This window comes from Bactrocera neohumeralis, chromosome 3, assembly GCF_024586455.1.
Source record: "Bactrocera neohumeralis isolate Rockhampton chromosome 3, APGP_CSIRO_Bneo_wtdbg2-racon-allhic-juicebox.fasta_v2, whole genome shotgun sequence".
Classification (NCBI taxonomy): Eukaryota; Metazoa; Arthropoda; class Insecta; order Diptera; family Tephritidae; genus Bactrocera; species Bactrocera neohumeralis.
In genome coordinates, this window is record NC_065920.1 from 18,608,964 (window position 1) to 18,633,398 (window position 24,435).

The following is a 24,435-nucleotide window of genomic DNA, read 5'->3' on the forward strand; positions in this document are numbered from 1 at the left end:
AGGAAATCCAATACTGAGCTTCAGAGATGTAACATCAGGCCAACTGTTAAAGGGACACTGTTATGGTATAGACATGTAGCCTGTAACCAGCATTTGGTCTGGTCTTTACCTCAATATATTAAAAGAAAATGTACACCAAAATGTGGAGAAACTCGAGATATTTGACAATTTCCGTTATTATTGGGATAATGATCCTGAAGATAAATCGCCAATAGTACAGACGTGGCTGATAAAAAACTTACTGATCTAAACGAGGTTAGATCTCCGAAAAAACAGCCCTCGGCCGGATAAAATCCGGTCAGTACCTGTAACGTGGAACCGGATGTCGTGGGAATTGTGACCGTTGCGCAGCTTCGTACTGGATATTGTAGCAGGTTAAACTCCCATTTATCCAGAATCGACCTCAAAATACCAAAAATATGTCCAGCATGCAACGAGTCCCCGCATAACTCTACCACCCCTTTGCATGACCAGCTAACCCTAGAGTTCTGACGCTCCTCTCCCTATGGTCCGACTCCGTCGAAACAGCACGTTTCCTGGACCTACCGTTGGATGACCTCGATGACAACTTAACTGAACCTTACCACCCTAAAGGGAACTAGACAACCGTTAGAACAACAACAACGTTGTTGATATGAAATTGCCCACATCTAATGCACACACGAGACCCATTACATGAACCCGATCGAGAATTTATGGTCTTTGTACACCACTGTACATTGGTACATATGTATATGTATGTATTTACTTAAACATATCGACCAGTACACACACAGCAGATTTATAGGCAGTTATGCAAATGCTTTTAAACTTTGCCTGCCCGCTATTTACATATGTACATACCTTCTCCTACATTATTTCCATTATTTATACACTTTGAAGAATTCCAAGCAAATATTGACCAGTTTTATGCTTGAATTATGTAGAAGTGAATGGAGAAATGTCAATATTGGCACGACAGGCTGTGGGATGAAACCAAAACAAAACAGAGGCGATGATGAAAGGCAGCAAGCACAAAGCAAATAAAATAAATATGAATTTATGAAGGAAGTGTGTGTGAATGTAATGACAAAATTCCGAAAAAATCAAAATGAGGGAAAATAGTGAGGAGAAAAATTTTTTTTTGAACAAAATTTGTCAATATTTTTTAATTAGGTGCGCAGAAGCACATAAAATAAATTTTTTGAAAAAACCAAAAATAGTAAATAAAAATAAAAAAAGGAAATAAAAATTAAAATTTTACATTGAAAAAAAAATAATAATAAATAGATAGTAAAAGTGAAAAAAATGAAATGAAAATTTAATTGAAAAAAAAACAAAAAATATAAAAAAATAAATTGAGAAAAAAATTTAAAATTAAATAAAATAAAAAAAAAAAAAAATAAATTAAATAAAATAAAATAAAAATAATTAAAAAAAAAAAGTTAAAAAACAATAAAATTAAAAAAAAAAATTTAATTAAATAAAATTTTAAAATAAAAAAATTAAATTGAAAAAATTGAAAATTAAAAATTAATTAAAAAAATTAAACGAAATTTATAAAATAAATAAATTGAAAAAATTTTAAACGTTAAAAAAAAATAAACAAAATTTTAAAGTTAAAAAAAATAAATTAAATTAAAAAAATTAATTTAATAAAACAAAAATTTTTAAATTGAAAAAAAATTTATTTAAATGAAATTGACAAAAAATTAAACGAAATTTAAAAATACATAAATAAATAAAATTTTAAATAAAAAAAAGTTAATGAAATTTTAAAGTGAGAAAAAAATTAAATTAAATTAAATTTAAAAAAATTAAATAAAAAAATTAAAAATTAAAAAAATTAAAAATTTAAAATTAAACAAAAAAAAATAAATACAATTTTAAATTGAAAAAATTTAATATTACATAAATAAAATTTTAAATTGAAAACAAAAATTAAAAAAAAAAAAATTGAAAACAAAAAATTAAAAATAAAAATTAAATTAAAAATAAAATGAAAAAAAATAATAATTAAATAAAATTTTAAATTGAAAAAATTTAAAAAAAACAGTATTGGTAAACAGACAAGCGCCAGCATAATCAACTGTCCATCAAATGTTCGTGCGTTATTATTTATTTGTCTAAATGTTGGCTGAGCAAAGAAGTGTGAATGCGTTAAACTTTGTGAAAAAGCGCCGCATAGCCAACAGCCTGGCTGGCAGTCAATCAAACATATATACATACATACATATGTATGTGTATATTATGTACCTTAGCTTGTATGTATTTCAGCTGTGTCAATCACAAAGGTGGCACCGCCGCCAACCCCAATAGACCACCCAAATTTTATGGCGAATGCAAGCAACCAAAAAAAAAACAAAAACATTAAAATACGAATGAAAAAGTTAAATAAGAGGCAAGAAAATGCGAAAAACGGTATATTTGCTTTTATTGGCTGCCTCGGCATTTCAATTTCAAATCGAACGTCACTTTAAACATTCAATCAAAGATAGTTGTTAATGCCACCAAAGCAATGCTAAAATAACAAAAAATGTTAATGTATATATTGTTGTTGTTATTGCTGTTATTACAACCACATACTATTTGTGGCATGTTGATGTTGCAAAAATGTGTTTATTTGTGCTTGTTATGCTGCGGTCTTGTTAACAACTACAAATATACAAATGTACGAGTACACATGCATGTAAAAACAACAACAACATAAACCCGCATAATCAAATGCCTTATAAAAATAAATACGTTTTTAATTTTACTGCCTCGGCTTGATTTCTTGGATTTTCAAAGGAAAATTTGATTTTGTAATTTTTGTATTTTTCTGTGTTTTGGTATTTTTTTTTTTTTGTTTGTTTTTTATTTTTCATTTTTTTCTGTGTTTTATTTATTTTTGTATTTTTTTTTCCTTTTGTATTTTTTTTTATTTTTGTATTAGTTCTTTTTTTTTTGTTTTTTTATTTTTGTATTTTTAATTTTTTTCTTTGTTTTATTTATTTTTGTATTTTTTTACTTTTCTTTTCGTATTTTGCTTTTTTTATTTTTTATTTTTTTGCAATCAACAAACATGATATGCGATATGCCGCTCAAATGCGCTTCCAAAATTGGTGGCAGTCACATTGCGAAATTTTTTTTACCAAAAAGAAAGAAAAGGAAATTTTATTTAGACGACTCTGAGCAGAAACGAAATACGGGGAAAATAGTTTGAAGCTAATTAATTAAATATTCCATGATATAATTAACCGTTAAATATGGTCAGTTGAAAGCACGCGTGGGAATTTGAACGTCCATGAAATTTGACGAGAGCGACCAATTAATCAAGCGGCGACTCTAATGTTTGCACTTTCTAAAGGAAGTTCATATGAAAATAAGCCGCCAAAGCATTAGTTAGACTTTGACTCAATTATTAAGAAAAAACATGCGTGTTTTGTTTCCGTGCAATCCTGCATATCCTTAAAGCATTTCATCTCACACTAAGCCGTCTCTCAGTCCTTTCTGTAATTTCATTGCGTATCGTTTTAAGCGATTTGCGTATTTCCTGTACTGGTTCGGAGCCTGGCGAATGGCACTTTTGGCAAAAATTTTCGCGGTATCACAGAATGCCCTTTGCGGACCGGAATCGGTATATATGTATATATGCAGCCGGTTTCTGTCAGCTACCACCTGTACTGCCTCTCTGCTTCTAAGGGCATTCTCTGACGCCTTGCGTTGTGAGATTATTGCTTTAATTGTCGGTTGGCTTTCGACGTATTATAGTACATTGTTGCATTATTAGCTATTTCAATAGCTTTACTGATCGTAAAGACTTCCGTCCGGAGTACACTGCAGCATTCCGGCAGGTAGTAGGTCGCCTGAGTTAAAGATCCCGGCGACCACTGCATCAGCCAATTTAGGTAGGGCCGGTTAGATGTTGAATGTTCCGCTGATGGGCGCACCAGCATAAGCGTGAGGGTACGGGGTCTGTTTGATACATCGTGCTCGAAAGTTCTTGTGGAGACCAAACCAAAGCTCAATGAAGTCGTGAGACGCGTCAAAGACAGGCAAGCTGTTAAAGTAAACAGTAGAGCAAACCATAGCCATACCGAAGGGTTCTTTATAGTAAGCAAGTTTACAAGCAAATCCTATGTCGGTTGATTCTTATCAGTACCTGTTTTTTTTACTAGTATACTAGTTTTTGATGATTCTATGGATATATTGTAGAAAAGCTTATCTGGTCTGACTTCGTTCGAATATAAATGCAGTCTTCGCCCTATAATTACATACATATGTATGTCCTATAAGGCCTTTTTGTCGCAGCATAAGCACTTGATCTGTAAATTACTTCATCCCCGTTAGTTTAGTTCCAGCTCGGTATGTACTTATTATTCCATACTACTTCTCTTGTATTGGAAAATAAATCCCGTGTGTTGTTTCGGAAGCTCTGTTTGCTGTTGTTTGAATTCTTAATCCGAGTCAGTCTGTTTTGTTAAGTTAGGTTACGTTTCATATTTGATCCTCTTGACGAAGATCTCTGGAATCCATTTTCGACAGTGGAAACTCCAGTTATTTGTGTGACCTAAACTCCTAGATAGGGATCCAGGAAGCCTTAGGTATCAACGATGCGCTTTGAATGTATCACAAATTCCTTGAGGTGGCTGATACCGATCTCGCCAAACTGTCGGGTTCCCCAAGGTATGATATTCCAGACCATAGCATGAGCTAGACAGTCGAGCAGAAATTATCCTCAGAAAACTTTAGGAATTGGCGTTCTGGCAGTCGGACATCTAATTCTACACTACCGGAACGAACCCGCGGTTTAGTTCGACCAAAAACTGTCCATCATCATCTTTTTCACTTTTAACAGATATTCCAGCTCCACCTTATTTTTGTAAAATTCGAAAGGTTATCTTACATTTTGAATATCTTATTAAAGAGGAAATACTCGGGATTTTTGACACTATTTATCAAATGTCGGCTACCATCAGGAAATAACTTTTATAAAGTTTATTTTTGCTAGGCGACACAGATTCAGACTCAATCCCGTTGTAGGCATTCGGAGATCGCAACTATTTTCAAAGAGAGTATAAAGTTTGCGTTCTTAAGTGATGAACTTGCTCTCCTTGCCTGGTGTTGATTTTGGGGCGACTCTCCACTTTTTTGGAGAATTAACCGAAAAACTTTGTCGAAGTTAAAAATACTGACTTTATGGGCTATAAAAGTCGTATCTACTATTTTCTCAAAATTTAACAATTTTCGTTGGCTTCTCAACTATATTTGTGTAACTAAAAGTTCATTTACCGAATTTTTTTTTAATTTTTTAGATACTTTGTCCATTGAATACTTAAAATTTCATTTCGAATCGCTATTTGGCAGAAGGCTATTTATTTTTATAGCGTTTGCCAAGTAAAAGCACTTAAAGTGCACTTAATAGCAGGCACCCAGGCAGTCTTCGCAGCTTCCACAGGCGAGATCGTGCCAAAGCAGCGACCACCACCGGTGCGAGTCGTTGCGAAATTCGGTGAATGAAAGTGAAAGTGCGTGCAGTCACCTTTTCGGGGACACGGTGTGCTTAGTCTCAATATCCCGCTGAGAGCTGGGCGGTAGTAGTTTTTATACCCCGAACAGGGTTTATTAAGTTTGCAACGAAGTTTGTAAAAGTCAGAAAGTCGTCACTCAGTGTTAGAGATATCGATCTGAAACTTTGCACACTTTCTTTGCTCTCCAAGAAACGGTTCACATGTCGAACGCGCCGATGTCAGACCATTATAGCATATAGCTGCCATACAAACCGAACGTGCCGTGTGAAGGGTATTACAGGTTCGGTAGTGTTGTTTTTTTTTTTTTTAATTTTTTTACTTGAAAAGACCAAAAAGAAATTGAGGAATTTTCGCGCGCGAAGCAAGCTCTTTTTAGCCGAAAATAAAGATCAAAGATAAATGTTTTGCATGCCTTTCGTTTATTTGTCTTTTTTTTCGTTGCTTTGTGGCTCTACTGCACTTCAAATGATGCATTGCCGGCGCGAAATGCCGAAAATCGGAAAGTACTTAGAATTCTTATATTTATTCAAATGAGCGTTGCACTCGGCGTGTACTTTTGCCCTCGGCGCGTAGGCGCAAATATGAAATATTGCTGCTGCCGTTGATTACTTTTTGTTGTTGCTATTGGCTGCCGCAATATAATTAAATCTGAAAGTGTAGTGTGGCAACAGCAACCGCATTACGCGCGTACTCTTGTGGCACGCATGTTGTATTTCCATCAACGCCAGCGACGATAAGCTCCACACACACACACACACACACACTCATATATGCACTCACTGAGGGAACCCAGTGTTGCATTGTAGGGCATACTGCCACAGCGGGGCTCCCCAGCCAACGGTCGCCTAGCGTTCGAGCGTGCCGCGGCTCATGCGTTGCTGCTACAGCACGCCACAGGGTGCAGCGACTGTTGCAAGTGCAAGTGTGCCATCACCGCTGCCACACAATCACACACACACATATGCAGAGTCAGCACAGCATTCAATCAGCGTGCATTCCAAGTGCGTAATGGCTTCGCCACAGTGTCCTATTTCAAGAAATGGGGGACTCCACCAAATTGCAGTCGAAATGCTAAACAATTTACAAAGCGTTTTTGAATTTTAGTGCGTAGACACGTACATGCATACATACATATGTCTACAGGTATATTTTCAAAATATAACAGTAGTTTATCGAAAAAGTTATTTAATTCATTTAATGGCGCACATTAGCGCGTTGAGAGAAGGCTGTGCGGCAGCAGTATATACATATGTATGTATGTATGTATGTATATATAGTAACTATATACATATAAGTATAACGCATATGCACTCGCTACAACACATCAATGCGTCATCGTTTATATTCGAAATCTCAAACGCGCAGATCAATTATTGCCGAGCGAAAATGAATATTTTACTGAAATCGAATCCAAAAACTTGCTAATGGCTATTTCTATATGTGGGGCACGAAATAAGGGTCTTTTTGGTGGATTTCAATTGTAAAGTATTTTTTGGGTAGGTAGTTCTAATTTGTCTTCTTTACGCGTAGACACCGCGCCAGTCGTTCTTTCTTTTCGCTGTTTGGCGCCAATTAGAGATTGCAAGTGTAGGTCCTAACTCTAACTGCTCTTTCCAACAGAGTGAAGGTTTCCCTTTTTTTCTGCTACGTATTTGAATAGTTCGGCTGGCAATCCATCGGCTCCCGCGACTTTGTTGTTTTTCAGACAAGTAATTCCTATTCGAACTTCTTCATGGTCTGCCAATGAAACGTCTACTCCATCATCATCGATTGGGGAATCGACTTCACCATCTCCTGGTGTTATGCTTTCACTGTCATTTAACAGGTTGGAGAAGTATTTCCTTCATAATTTTAGCTCTGGCCACTAGTCACTGGGTCACCTCTGAGGGTTCTACAAGAGTATTCTCCGGTCTTGCAACCTTCTGTTAGCCGCCGCATCTTTACGTAGAATTTTTCTATTACCCCCCATTTGTCAAACTCTTCGTACTCACGTATTTCGGTCTCTCTCTGTTTTTGTCTGTAAATGCGTCTCGTTTCAGATTGCAGGTTCTCGACGTCGACTAGTATTACATATAACCATAATTCAGGCAGCGGTGAAGTCCATCAGTCTCAACCCATGTATGCTTAATTTACCGACCGTTGTGCCAAAGATACCTACTTTACCCACCCTGGTGTTAAAGTCGCCAAGCACGATTTTGACTTCGTGGCGGGGGCTGCTCTCAAAGGTGAGCTCTAAGTGCTCATAGAACGCATCTTTGGTTACATCGTCCTTCTCTTCCCGTCGAGGCGTGGGCGAAAATCAGCGATATGTTGTGGAACATCGCTTTGATGCGTCTTGTGCCTAGACGTTCATCCACCGGCGTGAATGCCAGGACACGGCGACGGAGTCTCCCTCCCACCACGAATCCCACACCGAATTTGCGCTCCTTTGTACTTTATATGTCTACTGTGGGTAAATGTCAAAAGGACCTAATCGTCTCAGTGATTGTTCCGTCCATCTCACTCCTTGGACGGCGATGATGTCAGACTATATTCTTACGAGGACATGAACCAGCTGGGCACCTTCCCAATTACGGGACCGGACATTCCAGGTGCATGCCCTTAAGTCGTAATCCTTAATGCGTTTGCCATGGTCGTCATCACAAGAGGGATTTCTCTTCGGAGGCTTTTGTTTCATTTTCATAGGGGGAGTTTTTTACTTGGCAGGTCCCAAACTCAGCGCACAACCCTGAGGAAGGATAGTTCGCCTTCTCACTTTTGCTCGCCTTCAAACGGATGTTCTTTTGCTATCCAGAGGATATTTGGTCTAGGACCGGAAGTCGTGAGCTGCTTGAGTCATATGTAAAAGAATCGTTTCTGTTCACTTAACTGAATGACATTCAGAGAACTTTTCTCACTTGCGTGAACTTCTACATATGACTCTATCCTGCGTTGGCTTTACTGGGTAATTATAAAATGGATTCTGAATCTCTGGATGAGATAAGATGTTCTATCGGAGAAACGCCCTCCTATTTATACATTTTGAATTAAAAAATGAAGTCACGTGGCTATCACAGGTGTTTTTTCCTTTGAAAGTTTCGGTGTAATACAGAAGCTTATGAAATTAAGATAGGCTTCAGATCAGCTAATTGAAACTTTAGTGGATCTGGTAGGATGGTTACGGTACTCTATCGACAGAAATTGTTTGACTTAAAGAACATACCGCTTAGTCATCTATGTCAGTTCGCGTCTCCAATCCAAAGTAAGAGAAAGAGCTCAGAGACTCTCAAGTTCTTTGCTAGAATTGTAATTTTCAAGCGTAAAGCAATATCTTTTCATCAATTACAACAATTAGGCAGCAATGTAACACCAAAGACACAAGTCAAGATTCACGGCAATTGACTGCCGCTGCCAAAGGCATATGGAGAAGCATCCAAATGCAACGGATACAAATGTATCTAATAAATATTTTACGCTTGACTTGCGCACAGAAGTGCTTAAATGTTGTGGCATTAATCAAAACAACAGACAGACGGACACGGCAAAGGCGAAAATTAACAAACGTACAAAGAGACATAGAAACCTGCCTGCCGTTTGGCAGAATGTTGCCACAACGGAGGGAGGCAGAGACAGAGGGAAGGTGGGTAGGCAGATATGTAGATAGATAATCGGGCACTCAACAGCGACGTTAATGCAGTTAGCATGCATTAAGGAAGCCAACAACAAAGCACAAAAACACATATTGTTGTTGTAATTGGCATTGCAGCACAGCAGTGCAATCCAGCAGCCGCCAATAGAATTAGACAAATTGCAAGAGATAACAAACAGCAAACGGCAGCAACGAGATAAAAGCCGCACGCTGCCTCACCCCACCTTCAGCAGCGTGTTGGCGGTGAATTGGTGAGCGCATGTGTGTGTGGAGCTTGAGGTCTGTTTGGCAGTTGGCGTTGTTGCAAGTGTAATTAGTTGCAGGCGGAATGCATTTTTCAATCGCGTTGAATGGAATGATCAACAGCAATATCAAAAACAGTAGTGGCTACAACAACAACAATAGCATCAACAATTACAACAACAACAACTTACGTAGAAACAACAACAACAACAAAATGTGCAATAAAATTCTAATAATTCGTTGCATTCGAAACACTTGGCAACGGCAGCCAACGCGCGCCATTATTGAGCTGCTGAGTCGCTGAGCTGCCGAGATCTGCAACGAGCCAAAACAGTCGTGTTGTCAATTAAATGCACACTTGCATTTGCTTATATATGCACATATGTATGTATATGCGTATGCATAAACAATCACATGTGTTATTTAGTGTAGATATGTTTGTATGTATGTATGTATGTGTGTTTGTTTGTTGCGCTGCAGTCACATCAAACAAATTTTATCTGTTCTGGCTTGGCGAATCAATTAACTATGCTTGCCACCGCTTTTGATGCTTTGCCTGCTTGTTGTTGTTGTTATTTTTATAGCTCATTCGCTGTTGATGTTGACGATTTAAATTAATTTAGTGAATAATGCGAATACTGGTTTTACATACAGTATGTATGTCTATATAGTATAAATACACTGGCGGTCATAAGTATTCGCAATTTATGATTATGTGTTTGAAAGTGTTAAATAATATGTAATAATTTTGAACAAAATGTTTTCTTTTAAGCTATGCTTAGCTTCGTTAAGAGTGTTATACCCGCTTGAAAGTCGGAAAAAACGCGTTTTTTTGTTATCTTTTTTTTTGAGGCGGCAGTGTATTTAATAAATAAATAAATAATTCGAATTATTATATACTTCATTTACAGAATTTGATGTACTTTAATACTTGCCAATTGATTCTGAAAAATTTTCTTCAGAAATTCTTCTTCTTCTTCTTCACTTCCTTGATCACTTAGCCGAACTTCAAAAGTACCTTCAAAGTAAGGTGTCGGTAGACGAGGAAGATTTTTTCTGCATAAAATTACCTAAAATTAAAAAAAAAAACAAAAAAAAACACGTAAACCTAGGGCACACCGTATCATTAATACCGTTCACAAGTATAAAATATTTCTTATAAGAACTTTATTTTGATTGGTTAGTTCCTTTCGAGTTGGCTAAAGATATCTCATCAAATGAAAAAGTTATCCTTACAAGCACTTGAACCGATCGTTCCGCCTGTATGCCAGCTATGTATATGTTATTGTGGTCCCATATTGGCTGTATAATCAGCTTCTTTGGGCGAAAAAGACGAGTGCAAAGTTTCAGATCGATATCTCAGAAACTGAGAGACTAGTTCGTACAGATATGTAGATGGGCATGCTTAAATTGATTTTGCTCATCTTGCTAATATAGTGTATACTTTAGATTAAGTTACGTTCGACATTTAGTCACAAGAGCACATCAAATCACTATTCTACTAGATTTAGCAAGATATCGCTATACAAAAATGAAAGTAATTAAACTCGTCACCGAGAAGATTTGATTTGTTCGTCAGCGAAAGAATCCATTGCATCATCACAGCTGATTTAGACACTACAAACAAAAATTAGTATTATTTTGTCTCTTTGTTCATAACCTGACAAAAATTTCTAAGAAGTTCCTGTGAAAATTTCTATTCGAATGGTCCAACGCTTTAAGGTTTGAGAGTAGATTACACTAAGTTAAAAAATGCTTAAAAATAGGCCCATATCTCCGACAATATTTGCTGCATCTAGTTCAAAGTTTCGAACAATAATCTTAAATATATGTACCTTAAATATATTGTAACGGGTGGTTCAAGTAGAGGTACTTTTTTAGTAGCCATTTTTTGACAAATCACATCGTGTCAAGCTGTCATGTTATTTTTGTTCAGTATTGTATGGCATTACATCATGGAAAGACTTACTTCTGCACAACGTTTACACGTTTGTACACGAAGACCGTGGAGAGTCGTTTCGGCGTCGTTCGCAGCAACTCAAACTGACGTATGGAATGACTTGGTACAATTTACGTCGAGATCTTAAATTGAAGCCGCTCGACCTTCCCAATAAACATCGACTCGCTTTATGGGCTCTTGAAAAGTTCCAAAATGATCCAACGTTTACGAGCCAAATTTTGTAAACAAGCAAAATTGCCGTATTTGAGACGAAGAGCAACCTGAAGAAATTCAAGAGCTGCCATTTCATCCAGAAAAGAACAACGATTTGATGTAGTTTGTGAGCCAATGCTTACAGGTCCATATTTCTTCAAAAATTATATTGGCGAGAACGTAACCGTCAATGGCAACCGTTATCGCGTCATAATAACCGTCTATCTGATGCTTGAAATTGAAGCTGGTAATATCGACGACATTTGGTTTCAACAAGACGGCGCCACTTCCCACACATCGCATCGATCAATTGATTTATAGAGAGAACACTTCGGTGAGTAGATATTTTCACGTTTTGGGCCGGTCAATTGGCCATCAAGGTTATGTGATATCACACCGTTAGACTTTTTCCTGTGGGATTATGTAAAGTCTAAAGTCTATGCGGACAATCCCGCTTTGATTCAGGCCTTGGAGAAAGTCATCAGGCTTATCATTCGCCAGTTATCAGTCAGCTCGAACGAGTCAGCGAAAATTAGACTCAACGTATGGACCATCTAAGACGTAGCCGCGGCCAATATTTTAAAGACATAATCTTCAAAATATAAATGCCAAAGGTTGTTGAAGTTTCTGTGATTTTTTTTTTTTATTTAAGTAGGGAACCTCAAAATGGATCACCCTTTATTTAATGAATTTCTATGTCTTTCTCAAACTTTCCGTATGTAAAATGTAAAATTTAAAATGTTTTGATAAAAGTTCAGACAACAATTTTGAAACTAGGTGTTTTTTAGACATCTAGAATGGTTTCTAGTTTTAAAGAGCGCTTGTTTTGCGACTGAATAATTCAGTGCTAATCCAAAGCAACAAAATCCAATGCAACATGAATAGCGGTTTGACAGTATTCTGATATTCTGACTTTTTTACACCATGAATCCTCAAAGTGTCTAAAATAATTTTAATTATGTTCTAATTTTAAGCCGTTTAAAGGTTACGTTCATGAAACGCACTTATGAATTTCTTTTTGGTGTGAAATGAAGAAATTTTGAAATGAACTGAGTTTGGCGATCATTTTATAATTAAATTAAAAATGTCGAATATTTACCGCCACCAGTGTAGCCATAAATGTATGCAAGTGCAAATAGACAACTGAAAATTGGCTGCAGATACTTATATTTAAATAAAATGGGGAGGCGGTAGATAACTGAGATAAAATGCGCAAATTCGCGTGGCATTGAGATTTTGATAGGATTTAAATAAAGCGCAGTGAAATTAAAAAGTGAATTAATTTGTTTGAAATTAAATTAAATAGGTAAATGCTGTTTAATGAAGAAATAATTGGAAAAGTGGAAAATTAAAAATAAAATCATTAATTTATAAATAATATTGAAAACGTTAATAATTGATACGTACAAAAAAAAAACGTACAAAAAAAAACAAAAAAATTAAATAGGATTATAAAGAAAATTATTAAAAACTAAATTCATTTAAAATTAAAATAATTAACGAATTTAAAAGCACAAATTAATTTTTTATATAAATTTTAAGGAAATATAAAATTCAATAATACGAGGGCTGCTATATATAAGTATTTCTGGCCTAATAATGAAAATAGGAATATTTATCAACGAAAATGGTTTTATTGTTTTTCAAAATATTCTCCATCAAGATTTATACACTTTTGCATGCGCTCAAACCAATTTTCGAAGCACTTTTTCCACTCCGATTGAGACACCTACAAAACATGGTTTTTCGAATGCTTCAACAGCATCTTCTGGCGACGAAAATCGTTGACCACGCATTATTTTCTTGTTGTGTGGGAATAAAAAGTAGTCATTGGGTGCCAAGTCAGGGCTGTACGGCGGATGACCCATCAATTCGACGTTTTGGCCGGTCAAAAAGGCGCTGGTTTGAGCCGATGTGTGAGAGCTCGCATTGTCATGGTGCACAATGATTCGTCTTCTCTTGTTCGTTTTTCGAATTTCTCCGAAGACTTCAGGCAAACAAATGGTGGTGTACCACTCAGAATCGACCGTCCTACGTTGCTCAAGCGGAACAGTCGCCACATGACCAGTTTTGCCGAATAAACAAGCGACCATTTGCTTCGAAGTGGTTCTTCCACGAACAACTTTCGTTGGATTTGGCTCGTCTTTGAAGACCCACACGGTCGATTGCTGTTTTGTTTCGGGCTCATACCTTAGATCCATGATTCGTCACCTGTGACGATCTTATAAACGTCTTTTGAAGCACCGCGATTTTTTTCAGCATCTCTTTACACCAATCCACACAATCCACACGAGCCTTTTTTTGAGCGATTGTCAAATTGTGCGGGTTCCAACGAGAACAAACCTTTTTTACGGCCAGGTGTTCATGCAATATCGAATGTATGCTGGTGGGAGAAATGCATAGGCATGCCTCTATCTGAAAGTATGTTACATGAAAGTCTTGCATTATTAGTTCACGTACGGCATCGATGTTTTCTGGCACAACGGCTGTTTTTGGACGACCTTCACGGAATTCGTCTTTGAGCGAGCGTCGACCACGATTGAATTCGTTGTACCAGTTTTTCACAGTGCTATAGGATGGTGCTTCATAGCCATACAAAGATTTTAGTTCATCGATGCACTCTTGTCGTGATAATCCACGTCGAAAGTTGTGAAAAATGATCGCACGAAAATGTTCACGAGTTAATTCCATTTTTTGGACGAGATGAATTTCATGTAAATAAAACAATTCACGATTAAATGACAAAACGTTCTGAGTGATGTTATGCTAAAAAATGTCAAACTTTCCAATGGAAACGTCAGATTGCACCTGGCAACACTTAGTGTTGCCTAGGCCAGAAATATATATAGCAGCCTCCGTAACAATAGAAAGTGAAATAGATATAGGGTTAAATATAAACGATCAGGATGACGAGAAAAGTTTAAATCCGAGTGACTGTCGCTCCGTCCGTCCGTCCGTGCAAGCTGTAACTTGAATACAAATTGAGATATCTTGATGAAACTTGGTATGCGCGTTCCCTATTTAAAAAAAAACGGGTTCGTAAATCTCCGTAATCGGACCACAGCCACGCCCACAAAACGCCATTCACCGAAACCTTATACGAGCCGGTGTTAAAACCATCGATGGGCGTGGCACCGTCTACGTTTAGGTAAAATCACATATCTCAGGACCCATTCGACTGATTTCAATCAAATATGATATGTGGCATCCTCTGTGGCAATCCTCTAATATTTTTATGTTACAGTGAGAAAATGGGCGAAATCGGATTGCAGCCCTGCCTTTCCATATATCACAAATTTTAAATTCCATCAGATTGTTTCCATTCAAGTGTACAAATCAGGAACCAGTTAATATAACGGGATAAAACTTTGCACTAATAATTCCTTTAAAGTATACCACCTTATGACCAAAACTTGTCCAAATCCAACAAAAAGTGTTCAAGCCCCTAGGTACCGAATATTTGGACGCCAGTACCTGTAGTTGACTTTTTACCGAACATATTGGTCAATTGAAATATACAATTCAAATTCAGACAGAATCTTTTCTTGATAATAAGATCTCTATGTATCAAAAATAGGTTGAATCGGGTTCCCTGAGCCCCTATATACCTAATACTATAAAGATTTTCCAACTTCTAGGTGACTTTATACCGCATACATCGGCCAATATGTGAGTTTTCTTAATAAAATTGCGGGAGCGTGTTGCTTAGAATAAATAAAAAATAATTCTAGCAGCTTTACGAATTAAAAGCAATTATATATTCCGAAGAAAAAGTATTTTGAAACTTGATTTCGAACTTTTCTAAAAAAAATTGTATAGAAATACTTTTGGTATTATTATTGGCTACTTGCAACCTTCTTCTCATAGACTGGATCTAGTTCTTCCATCTATACCACCTCTTCCAGCCATACCGTACAATTTTTCTCTCCTCCTTGAGTGTGAAAGTTTTTAGGTCTTCTACTACCTCCTACTCTCACCATTTCAGTGTTTTGTTTTTTCCATGAACCTCAGGCTCAGTTCAGTTTTCTTAAGCATAATCATCATCAACAACAATTTTTTAAGCACAATAATCTTCTCTTTTTTATGTTGCTCATCTGTAAGACACGTGCTCTAAATGTACAACAACAGTCTGTACAAATGATGGTGAGAAAGATACAAATCATCTGTTGAATGTACTCGTGTGGCCGCAGTTAAAGCGTGTCACTCCCACTTTTTGCCATGAAGATGCTTCATTAGTGTGTGTCTTTATGATTTTTTTTCTAAGTTTTGACTACGACGCTGTTATTTGAACGCTTTTTTTTCTAATAATTTTGGTTGTCTGGTTGAATGGCTGCTTTGTTTCTGTTAATGATTAAATCATTTTTCAGTTTGTAGATTGTTTGTTAGAGGCTAAAATAGCTGCAAATGTAGATATCTACAGCGGTATAGATACATATATATATCCATCTAATACATATATATATATGTAAATATGTACATATATACTTATGTACATATATATAATAACTACAGACTGTAGTACTCAAACCACAGAGCACCGAATCGTGCAAGTGGAGTTTTGGAGTGTGGCTACACCTGAGCACCTAGCTGGGTCTGGCGTCGTATAGAGTAATTGCTAAGCTCACGTTCGACGCTTAGCAACCAATATCATTTCAATAATGCAGTTTTGCCATTCAAACCATTCACCTAATATGTACTGTGTACGATTATGCCCATACTTATGTAGTTATGTGGTGGTTTTTTGCTGGAACTTCGCGCACGATCATTAATCTTAGACCGCCTGTTCGGAGTTGTGCTTAATTTGAGGAGAAAAATAAAAAAAAATGTAAATGAAAGAAACAGTAATAATAGTTTACATCGAAATAAGTAAAATAAGCTCGTAAATTCACATGAACTAATGAATTTAAGATGATCAGTTTTTAATGTAATTTAAAAAATATATAAAATTAATTTATTTCTTTTTTTTTTTATATATTTTTTAATTTTTTTTATTATTTTTTTTACTATTTTTTTTTTATTTTTTTTTATTTTGTTTTTATGTTTTATTTTTTTTATTTCGTTTTTATTTTTTTATTTTTTTTTTTTTTTAATTTTTATTTTATTTAAATTTTGTTTTAAATTTATTTTTAAATGTCTTTAATTGGTATTTTGTTGTTTATTTATTTTCTTCAATTATTTTTCTTTATTATAATATTTTTATTTGCCTCAATTTGTATGATTACTTTTTGGCAATTTTCGATCTCTGTGTATATTTTACTAATTAGCTATTTTTTCCGTCTGTTGGTTCCGTCTGCTTTGCTGCTTTTACTTGTCATTCATAACATTTTAATGGTTTTGTAATTATATAGAATATCGACTCATGCCTTTATGGGAGGGTCCACCTTATTTTTTCATGCTTACCATTATTTATGTGGGATTTTTTTGCAATAAACCTTTGCTACTTCGCTTATTAAAATATTCTAACAATAATACTCTGAGCAAAAATGTAGTAAGAATTTGTTCATAATTTTAAAATTCTTAATTTATTCTTCAAAATCTATGTGATCCCCCTTAAAGTAATCCCTCTTGGCCCGAATACATTTGTGCCAACGTTTTTTTCCAATCCTTGAAACAGTTGTTTAAGTCAATTTACGGAATAACCTTCAATGAGCGTAGCGATGCACGTTTAGTGTCTTCAATTGACTTGAAACGGCTTCCACAGGGCGGTCGTTTGAGTTTGCTGAATGGCCAGAAGTCACACGGAGCTAAATCAGGCGACTACACGACTTGCGGCACGATATTGGCCGAAAATTTGCCGAAAAACTCACGAAGAATCTATGTATGCCGTGGTGCAAAAACCAAGTCTTGTCGGCCCATAATTCCGGCCATTTTTAACGAATAGCCTTGCGCAAACGACGCATAACACTCAAATAGTATTCTTTGTTGTTGACTGTTTGGCCAGTCGGAATAAATTCGGAGTGCACCACACCTCGATAATCAAAGAAAACTGTCAACATAAGCTTGATTTTTGACCTGCTTTGACTTAGTTTTTTTCCAACTTCGGCTCACCTTTGCCACGATATTTGGCCGATTGATTGTCTATATCCGGATCGTAAGCATAGATCCAAGGCTCACCGCTAGTAATAATACGTTTCATGACATCCTGGTAGTCGGAAAGCATTGTTTCACAGACGTTAACGTGACGCTGTTTTTTGAAAAATTTTAGTGATTTTGGAAATAAACAATCTTTCACTTATCTTAGACCCAAATGATCTTTCAAAATGGTTTTCACTGATATTCCAACGATACCAATAATACTTCTGACTGTTAAACGTCGATTGTCAAGCACCAATTTCTTAATTTTATTGACGTGCTGACCATCTGTTGTTGATGATGACCGTCCTGGTTGAACGTAATTGCGTTCTCGACCCTTTTTGAATAATTTGAACCAATCAAAACACTTGCTCGCGACAAACACTCCAGCTCTGAGAGTGTAATCGAAGGCCTTTTCCAACACTCTGACCGTTTCAGCACAAGAAACTTCATTCCGCACACAAAATTTAATGGAACTTCTTTGTTGAATAATTTCACTCATCGTAAAAATCGGAAATGCACTTTATGTATTTCAGAAAGACAAGCGTGTACTAAACACTAATAATTATTTTGATGTGACATTTTGCACAGATGAACAAGTCCTAGAATTTAAGGTATGGGAACGGTGCTGTGGTCGGACGGGACTAAAATAAATCATTGCGATTTGATAGGTGCGACTGGACCTGGAGAAGCAAGGGTGCGAATTTACTTGTACACCAAAGGTCTTAGTAGTTTGGCGAAAACCGAAGGACGAATAACGGCATCAACGAATTTATTGAGAGAACACTTCGGTGAGCAGATAATTTCACGATTTGGGCCGGTCGATTGGCCACCAAGATCGTATGATATCACACCGTTAGACTTTTTCCTGTGGGGATATGTAAAGTCTTAGGTCTATGCAAACATTCTCGCTTCGATTGAGGTCTTGGAGTATCATCCCACGTGTCATTCGCCAGTTCCAAAGCGATAATCTTCAAAAAATAAATGACAAAGAGTGTTCTTTCGATTGATAATGAACATTCCTCATTAAATTTGAAGTTTCAGTGTTTTTTGTTTAAAAAAGAGAGGAAAGTCCAAATGGTTCATCCTTATTTGTCCAAGTATCTTCACGAGATTTGGTGTAGATTTTCATCTGAGGTATGGCTAAAATTCCCGAGCATATTGTTCAAATCGGACTACTATAGTTTATAGCTGCCATCCAAATTTACCGATCGAAATCTATATTAATATCTTTTTATACCCTTTTATGCTAACGAAAATGCAAATTGAAGGGTGTAATTGCTTTGGTGAAGCCAAAATGAAGGTTTTTTTGTTAATTAAATTATTTTCATCCCATTAAATTGACCTGAACTTAATTCAAATTTGTTGAATAAAATATAAGTTTTATTATTTTAAAATTTTTGAATTTTATGAAAGCTTTCATTAATTAAAATTTCTTGTGTATGAAAATATGTGCAATTAATTTCTTTATTGATAATTTTTTCCATTTTAATTATTTTTTTCCATTTTAATTAAATTTTTTTTGCACACAACTCCCACTTTTCCCATGCGATTGTCAACCAGACGCGCTATTTACGCATTCAAATCGCGACTTGTTTTTTATTGCCTACTCAACAAGGTAATAACATTTAAAATGCAATAAATACGCAAATTTACTTACGCAGTTTCATTTAATTTGTTGTTGTACTTAGTGTTGTTGGTTTTTGTCATGCTCCAGTGTCTCATAAATGCAATAAACAATTTGTAATTTGCACGTGCTCCAATTTGCCATTGTTGTTGTCGCTCCTGCAGCGCCACACGCTGCATATTAAATAACCGCCCAAACGTGCGTGCACACACACGCACACGCGCTGCATGCAAAGATATCGACAAGACTAGACCGAACAGTAGCACCGCCACAAGCCACCAACCACTTGCAACCGCCTCACCAGCGCAGCGCTGCGTACAACGGTGGCCGACGACTGTCGATTGCCAATTGCCGATTGCATACTACTGTTGACAATAATATACGCTGCTGTTGTTGTTGTTGCCATAGCCACATAATTTGCTGCGCATGCGCAAACAAGTGCGGCTCGCAATGCGTTCGGCGGTTCGCCCCGCTGGCTGTCAATCGATTGCAGGTGAATTTCTGCGCAAATTGATCCAAGTTGTACTGTCAAGCGTTGAGCATTTTCACATGCGAGAAATTTTCACAGAAACAACAAAAACAAATATATGGTAAATAGTATTGTAGTAAAAAAGGAGAAATTGCAAATTCTGCGCACATTCGATTTTATTACTCTTTTACTTAGCACAAATGGTCGATTTCCAGGAATCGCCATTAGCAATAATAACAACAATAATAATGCAAAAATAAACGATAGCGTTCTTGTGGTATAAATGTTGGTCTCAATGGTGTCTCTTCAATATTTGTTATGTTTGTCATGTTATCAGGGCAGGGCAGGGTGTTTCGACGCTTGTTGTTGCATTTATTTTATTGTATGTTTATTTACGAATTGCACACTGGGAAACAAAATAATTTATAAATTTATGAACAATAACAGCAAAGTTCTCTATCCTTGCTTTGCTAACTTCTGTTATTGGCGCTATAAATGCACTGCAGTAGAGAATGATTACTTTAAAACCGTTATAAATAATTTCGATTACCCATTGGCTAAAGGTCTTATCAAAACAAAAAGAGAAAACTAACAAAAATTGGAGAGTTCAAACATTTTTTAAAACGTCGCAATTTCACTTAATTGCACGCGATTAAAAAGTTTTATAACAGATTGTGTGCTATAGTAGTCCGAACTGATAAATTTTTCGAAGATTATAGCGTTACCTTGGACAATAATCCGTGCCAAAGTTTGTGAGGATATCTCGTAAAATAAAAAAAAATTTTCACACAATGACTTAATTGTATCTATCAGTTTGTATGACTCTTTTCACGGGTCTTTTCCAAGATGTGGCGCATGGCGTAAACCTGGTCGCTCGTTGATTTTTGAGGCCAAAAAGCCATACTGACAAGGTCCAATGAGTTTGTGGCGTCTTCCTTTTTGTGGGTTGGACAGAGCACACTGAAATTCCAAATGTCGGGCATGCTTTCGTCCAACCATATTCCATAAGTTATTGCATTTTTATAACGGAGGTTTTCAGTCAAAAATATACAAATCAATATAAAGAAAATATGGATAAGAAAAATTGTACGTAATTTGATAAGAAATATATCCATATACATACATATACATATGTATATGTATATTGACAAAAATTGCCAAAAAAATGTATTATCAGAGCTAAAGAAGGCTCTATGGCATTCACTATCTCTCTCGTGATATGGATTTTGCATTTAATATTGATTACGGTGCAATAACCGACAAAACGCGAGCGTTTTTGTTTTTTACTTTGCAAGTCACTAATCACACGAACCGAACAATTGTGAGCAGACAAATTGGACTACTGTTCAAATTAAAAAATATATATGATTATATATATATATATATATACATACATATATAGTCAGCGAACATATCTGGCTGACATCAGTCATAAAACCTCGAAGAGTGTCGCTATTTTATTGAATTCGTTTGGATGTGGGTTATTTTGACAAGAAAGCAGAACTTTCCGTAAACAGAGAAGCGGCCAATCGAAAGCGTCTAATAATATTCCTCAAATTGTTAAATTTCCTACAAAACTCCGATTTAGCGTCGATTATTTTAGGAGAACTATTCAAGTATACTTTGAGAGTGGTTTCGCGAAAATCATTAAACAATAACTCCAACTTCAGAATGTGAGTATTGCACAGGGATCTTAAGAAGCATTCGATGTATGGATCTAACTTTAGCGACAAAAAATAGTTCTCTACCTTTATTACAAGTCCATTGTCAGATTTTAAGACTTCTTTTAATATTCCAGCCGTCATTATAAAGCATTTTGTGCTGTCATGTTTATATTTTTTGTTTATAGTAGGGGAAGAATCAAAAGTCGGAGTGCGGAACTTTAATCCGCTAAACCGCTAAACCTAAGCTACTCACAACTTATGTCTCTCACACGGAATCACCGGATTAAGTAAAACTTCATGGGAGAGAAAAAGCCATAAGTATATGTACGTCTCTTCTATTGTACGGACTGACTGACTCCTAATCTATTGTAGATTTCTTAGTTTTGTCATAATTAGACGCTTCGCTGACAGTTTTAATTTTATGAGAGGACTGACACATACTTAAGTGTTGTCAATTTGTTCACCGTTACACTACTGCCGAGTGAAGATTTTAGTTTTTCCCATTTGTTTAAAAAATATGTTTTCAGAGTCTTCTATGCGCTCTTCACGTCGAACAATCCGGACTAAAGGCATGATTAATTTGGAAAATAGACTTTCTAAAGCATCCATGGCCACTCAGTGTTCGGGCTAGATAGAAACTCAGGTCCCCATGTCGTCTCTCTATCCACGCAAGAATGTCTGGAGTCAGTCTGTGGGTCCATCGTCCTTTGTATGAGGTTTGCTACCGCTGCTGCCACATTGTAAGGCTCTTAGTGCTAATTGTGAACACTTAATCAATAGTTATTTAATCTAATACATAAAATTATAGTTTTTTTTTTAAGATGCCGTCGAAGTCGAAAGAAAAATTTGTGCTCTCCCGTTTTCAGCAAAATTTTCTCGATTTATCGTTTGCAGCTGAGGTAACAAAAGAAAATAAATCCCCAAAATATCGGTGGACGACAACATGAGCAACCAAAAGACAACAGCTGCTATGATTAGGTTAAAATTTTTAACTTTCTCGGATGAATGTCCGTACTAAAATAGGCGTTAATTTGGCTCATTTTCGGCCAAAAATGTCTCAATCAATTTAGACTTATCCAGAATACATGAGACATCTATTCGTCATGGATTGTCGAAGATAAACAATTACAAATTTCGTTAACATCTATTTGCTTATATAACTTGTTAGGAACACAGTTTTTGTGCGAGACTTTAAATGAAAAAAATGTAACTAAAAATCATACACACTAATAATACTAGCAATATCAATAATATATCTATAGTTTGAAATGGAAATTATGCAATTAAAATATATGAAATTAATTTGTAAATATATTACATCATCATATTAATACATGCATACATGGTGTCATAATAACAATTTACATTTCCTATAATAAATCATACAAATTCTGTGCGCCGAAGATCAAATTATCTTAATCTTCCTTTTTGTTGCTACATCCAAGCACACGCTACAGCTGATATTGCCCTTAGCGCCATATGTGCCCATCGGTTCCATGGTGTAGTGGTTAGCACTCAGGACTCTGAATCCTGCGACCCGAGTTCAAATCTCGGTGGAACCTTGAACAACATGTTGCCGTTGTTTTTAATATTTCGAATTAATAACTTTTAAATGCATTTTTTGCATCATTTTGCTTTACCTATTTGCTTTTTTTATTTACTGAAAATATTTTCGTATAATTATTTTATATTAATATTCAATTTTTTAATATAAAGTTCTTATATTGTATATGCAAAGTTTATTTCATTTGCATTTTTTTTCTTTGCATTTTAAGATTTTTTCACATTTTTTGTGGTTTTTAAGCATTTTTTTTAATTTTTTTCTTTTTTGTCTTTATATTTTTTTTAATTTTTTTTTTTTTTTTTTAATTTTTATTTTTTTTAATTTTTATTTTTTTTTTATTTTTATTTTTTTTTTTATTTTTATTTTTTTTTTAATTTTTTATTTTTTTTTGATTTTTTGTTTTTTTTTTTGAATTATTAAATTTTTTTAATTTTTTTAAAGATATTTTATTTTATTTTGCTAATTTTTTGCGCTTTTTATTATTTTTGTTCTTGGTTACATCTTGCTACATTTATATGAACTGATGAGTATCCAGTCAACGTTTTCCTGTACGATTTTATGTAATTTCTCACCTTTCTCTCACATGACCCTACATCATACGTTAGCAAAAGAACGCTGCAAAGTCAAAAGCAAACACGCAAACACATTGTTCTTTAGCGAAGTAAATATGAACTGTGCTCCACTGCTTGTATTCAGCTAAGCCATTTGACTAGTACTATTATGTGCCCGGGTAGCTCAGTCGGTAGAGCATTGGACTTTTAATCCAAGGGTCCAGGGTTCAAGTCCCTGCTCGGGCGGTAACAATTTTTTTTTAATTTGTATTTTTCTATTTTAATATTTATACGCACTTTTTTATTTTAATAATTTTTTATTTTACAAAAATATTATATTATCCAAATGCCATGTAGTAAAACTTTCCAACTTTTATAGTAATTGTAATACTCAAAGGCATAATGTCGTTATTTGGATTCTAAAAATTCGCTTCTAAGTTCGCTATAAGTTAATTAGTTCTAATGGCCTTAAAATTATATATTCATTATATCTATTCAAAGAATGGAAAGTATTCTAAAGCCCGCAGATACCGAATATGAGAACCTCATTGCCTAAGACCGAAAATATCGGTCAATCTGTGAGATAAGTTAGTGAAATTCTGAGAAAATCTTTTCGCGATAAGAATTGACCCATTTTCTTATCGAAAATGGGTTAAATCGGTTTAATGCTTACCCTGGTGCCCATAAACCTAATATAGATTAGGTTAGGTTAGTACGCAATACAAATTGGACAGGCGTTTAATATCCACTCCCGCTGCAAGACAGTCTAGAAGAAAGTGTTGAGTTGTTTACACGTCATCTTCTTCCATACAGCTTCTGCAAATGGCGTCTGGTAAGATTCCCAACCTTACACCTTGTACGCTAATAGAGCAATGGTCTGTTAAAAACCCTACAGGGAGCAGGCAGCCTTACTGAGGGCAAAGTGATTACTAGACCTCTTGCGGTCGATCTTGGACCAAAAGACGACAGCGCA

General features: G+C 35.6%; 1 protein-coding gene and 2 non-coding genes across 4 annotated transcripts in view; all 3 read left to right on the forward strand.

The window, feature by feature from the left end:
- LOC126754150 (bone morphogenetic protein receptor type-1B) overlaps window positions 1–24,435 on the forward strand; it is a 245,045-nt gene that overhangs the window by 96,691 nt on the left and 123,919 nt on the right. The window lies entirely within an intron of this gene.
- Trnaq-cug (transfer RNA glutamine (anticodon CUG)) lies at window positions 22,838–22,909 on the forward strand. The gene has a single exon. It is a non-coding gene; the product is annotated as a tRNA-Gln (tRNA).
- Window positions 23,636–23,708, forward strand: Trnak-uuu (transfer RNA lysine (anticodon UUU)). The gene has a single exon. It is a non-coding gene; the product is annotated as a tRNA-Lys (tRNA).